This window comes from Suricata suricatta, chromosome 2, assembly GCF_006229205.1.
Source record: "Suricata suricatta isolate VVHF042 chromosome 2, meerkat_22Aug2017_6uvM2_HiC, whole genome shotgun sequence".
NCBI classification, from domain to species: domain Eukaryota; kingdom Metazoa; phylum Chordata; class Mammalia; order Carnivora; family Herpestidae; genus Suricata; species Suricata suricatta.
This window is the reverse complement of record NC_043701.1, coordinates 45,574,107-45,579,983: the sequence shown is the minus strand read 5'-3', so window position 1 is coordinate 45,579,983 and position 5,877 is coordinate 45,574,107. Positions and strand designations below refer to the sequence as shown.

General features: G+C 46.2%; 1 protein-coding gene across 1 annotated transcript in view; it reads right to left on the bottom strand.

Moving 5' to 3' along the window:
- Nucleotides 1-5,871, bottom strand: part of SCRN1 (secernin 1) — a 60,466-nt gene extending 54,595 nt beyond the window's left edge. Inside the window, exon 1 of the mRNA XM_029925735.1 lies at nt 5,760-5,871. The gene's annotated coding sequence lies outside the window, so the exon portion shown is untranslated. The remainder of the gene's footprint in view (nt 1-5,759) is intronic.
- Nucleotides 5,872-5,877: the final 6 nt, after the last annotated feature.

Sequence of the window (5,877 nt, the reverse complement as noted above, 5' to 3'; positions counted from 1 at the left end):
GGTGTCATGCTAAGCGAAATAAGTCAGGCAGAGAAGGATAGATACCATATGTTTGCATTCATAGATCTAACAGGAGAGACCTGGCAGGGGACCATGGGGAGAGGAAGGGGGAAAGAGAGTGGGGAAGAGTGAGGGACACAGACCAAGGGAGACTACTAAATACTGGAGACGAACCATGGACTGAAAGGGAAGGGGGAGGAGGGGAAGGGGTGATGGTCATGGTGGATGGCACTTGTGGGGAGAAGCACTGGGTGTTATATGGAAACTAATTTGACAATAAATTTTTATTATAAAAAATAAAAAAATTTTTTAAAAATTAAAACTACTTTGTAAATACTCATTAATGCTGGAGCCATTTGCTATGTTTTACCATTAGGGAATGTATCTCATTTTATTATCAAAAGAAACCTGTATTCATATATGTGAATGTATACATGGATATGTATATACATATCTATGTATACACATGTATTTACATAAATATAAGTATATACAAAAGAGGGAGAGAGAAAGGAGAGAAGGAAGGAATGGAGGGAGGGAGTGAGGAAAAGAGGGAAGGAGGACCAGGATTAATGGATTAATATCTAACTAACAGGGGTGCCTGGGTGGCTCAGTCATTTGAGCATCTGACTCTTGATTTTAACTCGGGTCATGATCCCAGGGCCATGGGATACAGCCCCCCATCAGGCTGCATGTAGAGCATGAAGCCTGCTTAAGACTCTCTCCCTCTCTCTCTCTCTGCCCCCTCCTGCTCTCTCCAAAAAAAAAAATTCTTTTTTAATCTAAGAATCAACAGTGAAAATAAAGATGGGATACAGAGATAGAAGCTTTAAATTTTACTTTATGCCATTTTAAATTTATGGCAAGTTCATATTACTTTATTGGGTTTTTCATTATTTAAAAAATCAGATTCCTTTAGTCCTTAACAAAGACATCTCAAGTCATTTCATTTAATTCTTTCAGGTCACTAGGGCACTTCTAAGTGCAATTTAAAAATACACTAAGATTTTATTTTGAGAAGAGTAAAATATTCAGAGGAGCCTCTGATCACTACATTATTTTAATTAGAATTGTTAAGAAGTCAGATGAATTACCAATATGCATTTTGAGCCCCTAACCATCTATAAGCACTATGTTTAACCCAAGGGAAAACGGAACTAAAATGATGTTTTCAAGATCTTTATCATCTAGAAGAGGGGCTCATGAATACAACCAAGAGAGAAGGGCAGCAACCCAAATTAAAATAATGACTGGAGATGCTTAGGGGAACTTTCAAGGATGTATCGCTCACTTTAGGGAAGGATATTAACTGCTGGTAGACTTAGGCTAAACATATAACTATTAAGAATGAAGAACGGAACATTAACCTTCTCAAGCTCCCTCTCTCTCACCTCCCTCCCCTTCCAGCCACCCTGACTGAGTGACCTGACATTCCATCCAGTGAGGCATGCCACCATCCCAGACTGGGTTGATGAAGTGGAGAGCTTCTATAGGAGGGTGTGGCTCTTGCCTTCTTGGAGGGCAGGTCGCTCCCCTGTCACAAAGAGAATGGGATCACTTGATCTTAGCCATCCCTTCCACTGACAAGAGCTTGGTAACCATCCCTAAGATTGCTGAGAAGAGAGTCCCATATAAGGCCCCGACTGGGGGTAAGGATGCCAGTGAGAGTAGAAGAGATACACAGAATGATGGAGAAGGATGTGTCTATCCTTGGTACAGGGCAGGTGCAGAGTCTAGAGGGTTGTGGCCAATCGACTTCAGAGATAAAGCAAGTAGAGATCCTACCTCACCTCCAATAACTCTTTTACATTTCTTGGCTCTTCTAAGTTCAGTTGAACTTTTTAAAAATTTAGCAAAATGTTTCCAGAGACCCTCTGGAATATATCTAAAATATTACTTTAATACATAATCAATTTAAAAATTATTAATGAAGTATTTTCAATTCTTTTTTTTCATACAAAGTTTGAAATCTGGTGCGTAGTTTACACATCTCAGTTTGAACTCAGCCACAATTCAAGGACTCAACAGCCACATGTGAGTAGTAGCTAGTGGTTAGTGGTTATTGGACAGCACAGACCTAGACTCTCATTCCAACAAAAATGGCACCAAACTTTCCTAAGGACTGATTATTGCTGGATAAAGAGATCATGGGTGACTTTTTAAAACATATTTAGTCATATTTGAGAGAGAGACAGACAGAGGATGAGTGGGAGAGGGTCAGAGAAAGAAAGACACAGAATCTGAAGTGGGCTCCAGGCTCTGAGCTGTCATCACAGAGCCCAACGCGGGGCTCGAACCCGTGAACAGTGAGATCATGACCTGAACCGAAGTCAGACGCTCAACCAACTGAGCCACCCAGGCACTCCAATGGGTGACTTTTTAAAAAATAACTTTGAAAGGATTGCCTGTGTGACTTAGTAGGTAAAGCATCTGACTCTCGGTTTCACCTCTGATCATGATCTCACGGTTTGTGGGTTCAAGCCCCACATCTGGCTCCCTGCTGTTGGTGCAGAGCCTCCTTGAGATTCTCTCGCTCCCTCTCTCTCTGCCTCTCCCCCCAAAATAAATAAATAAACTTTAAAAAATAAAATAACTTTGGCTTACTGTTCTCCAAGAAACACAAATTGCACATGTTTACGTATTTCCGAAACATTGATTTTAAATATCTTTGGCATTCTAGGGGAATTTAAGTGAATGAATCTTCACATCCATGCTCTAAGGCAAGCTATCCTTTTTTAAACACCACACATGGCATCACCATCAGCCTTCACTCCCACATCTCTATCCATACCTAGCTCCTATCCACTTGACTGTCCCAAACGTCTCTCCCCACTCCCTGCAGCCCATGCATCCCTCTCCTCCTGCAGATCTTTGGGCTAAAGTAAGAGAATGCCCAGAAGAAATAGTTTTCATATCCTCACCACCTCTGTGCAAATACTTACCTATGCACACTTTTCAACATGGTTACTTGTATATGACCAAGAGAACTCAAATCCAGATTCTAGAAAGCCCTCTGTACGCAGTGCTGTGTCAACATTATTTTAAAATAGGCTTGTTATTTTCCTTTTACATAAAATTAGACACATTCGAAAGCTATTACATATCCCACTTTGGTTTCTTTTAAAAAGAAATTGACCTAATGATTCTCCACAAACAAAGCTATTCCTGTTTTAATCAAACAATGCATTTCTCACCTTAAAGAATATGCCTAAATTATGTTTTTGGTGCTTAAATACAGAAGCAGTCCAGTCGCTGGAAAATGTGGGCATGAGGTGCACATGGCTTAAGAGGTTAAATGGTTTCAGGGTGCCTGGGTGGCTCAGTCAGTTAAGCATCCGACTTTGGCTCAGGTCATGATCTCACAGTCCATGGGTTCAAGCCCCACATCGGGCTCTGTGCTGGTAGCTCAGAGCCTGGAGCCTGCTTTGGATTCTGTGTCTCCCTCTCTCTCTGCCTCTCCCCCACTCTCTCTGTCTCTGTTTCTCAAAATAAAATAATAAAGACATACAAAAATTTTTTAGAGAAGTTAAATGGTTTTGGATTGGTAAACTAAGATGTAGTCACCTGTTTTAAATACCCATAGGTTTTTAAATTCATGCTATAGTTTGCTTTCAAATTGTTCTGTTTACCATCCTACTAATGATAGGATTGTCCCTTTTCCCCCAGGCTGTGAAAGGTGGCATGTAGAACCTTGACCTGGACTGTTACGAGAACTGGATTTCAATCCTCACTGCCAGTTGCCAACCAGCTATCTGACCTTGGGCGCAGCCCAATCACCCTGCTGGAATCAGCCTGTCAGGCTGTAGAAAGAGGGGTGACGGCAGAGTGCTCTCAGGCTGCTTCTAGCTGGCCATTCCTGCCCTTAGCACTAATCTTCCTCTATTCCGTCATCCCTGGGACACTGGTCTCTTCATGCATCTCCTCCTTCCTAAATGAGAAGATGGCTGACAGCACAGCAGTGAAACCAGAAAGAAAGGCTGTTTAAAAAAAAAAATCTTACACTGAGTCACCTTTCAAGAATGTATCATTCTCTGGTGCCTGGGTGCTCACTCATGGCGCTATATCAGTACTTCCAATGAAACTTGCTCTAAGAACCTGGCATTTGTTATGTACTGTTCTTGGGTGATGTTTACACTAGACACTCATCTCTTTTAAGAGCCACTTGTAGGCACAAAACAAACAAGTTATGCATCCAATAGATACAAGCAGCCACGTAAATCGTCCTTAGTGGAGCCTGGAGAATATCAGATCAAAATCACAGAGTTTTAGTTAGGTCTTTGCACTACCTTTTGATAAGTTACAGAAGATAATTACAGCTCCCCAAACTTCCCATTTCACCTCCCCAGGATCCTGCTGCCTGCTAAAATGTAGCCTGCTGTAAAGAATCACTCCCTATGGCTTAGGAACAGCCAGAGCGTCACCCAGGAGAGCCTTCCCTGCTGCAGCTCTCCCCACCAAGGCTTAAGTCGGGGGCAGCTAACGTCAGCTGTGGTCTGTTCAGCTTCCACCTGGCCTGATTTTTCATGCTGCCATTTTGAATTAACATAGATTTCTTCTGCAACCTATGACATCTTCTGGTCAGGCTTGGAACACAGTAGGCGTGCGCGTGCGCACACACACACACACACACACACACACACACACACACACACCCCAGGAAGCTGTACACAAGTGTAATTCAAGACAATTGCAAGTCAGAATTAAACAGCAAATCCAGAAAGCCCACATGCATGAGCTATTTAGCAGAACCCTACCAAGTCAGATGCACTTGCGTTTAATGGACATTTTAAACCCCTAAATCCGAGTTCTCATCAATCTTGTAAAGTTCAAGCTCCCTCCTGCTTTGCAGACCATACTAGCCTCAGACCTCAACAGTGATGTCGCCAAATAATCGCTCCAGGACGGATAAGTGAACCGAGGACTGAAGTGTATAATTGTAGCAGAAATAGATGAATGCCTTCTACCAAGAAGTGTTTTGGCGCCACGGGGTACCTACCCTGACACCCCCCACCCTCAAGAACCTCCCGAGCGGGGCTTGCGGCGGGGTGGGGGTGTAGTGGTGTCAAGTCCTGCAGCCTGCATAGACAGCAACAGCCTGTGCGTTTGCCCTTAATGAGGAGGAGGGAGGGCAGTGCCCTGGACCAGATTCGTGATCGCAAACCGAGTAGACGTGGGCGCAGAGCCAGATCAAGGACAGCGGGCCCCACGAGGCAGCCATGTTCGCGCTACCCGGGTGGCAGGTGCGTTACCTCCCGGGAAGGTGCCAGGCCCTCTCCACCACCGAGAGAGCTGTGAATCCTGGAAGCGGCCCGAGGTGGGGCGAGGGTGGGGGGTAGGGACAGGCCCAGACCCCAGCGGGGCAGCAAGTTGACTATCAGGAAATGGAAACGCAGGAAAAGCACCCGGAGGTCGGGGCAAAGGATGGGGTTGGGGTGTAGAGGGGGGGAGGGGTCAAACGAGGCGGCAGTGCCCCGGGATGGAGCGTCCCTCTCCTGCGCCCCCAAAACCTAGTAGCCAGAGTCATCCACCACCCGGGCAGAGGCCATCTCTCCATTGATTCTGTCCCCCACCCCCGAGACTCCAGCCAGTCTCGGCCACCATCCGCCGGAATTCCGCCCGGAGTAGCGCTACCCGCGGGTTCGGAGGGACTGGGGCCGGCGACGGGGCACAGGGAACGGCGATGGTGGACGCGGCTGCAACGCTCGGGGAGAGGGGGCTGCGGACGCCCTGCGCTCGCAGCCGTGCCCGCCGCGGCTTACCTGCGGGGCGGCGGGCTCCGGGCTCTGCTCTGCGGTGCGGATGCTGCGGCCGCCGAGGGTTGCGGGTGCTGCCGCGGCCGCGACTACTGCGGCGACATCGGGGGCTGCAGCTGCAGTG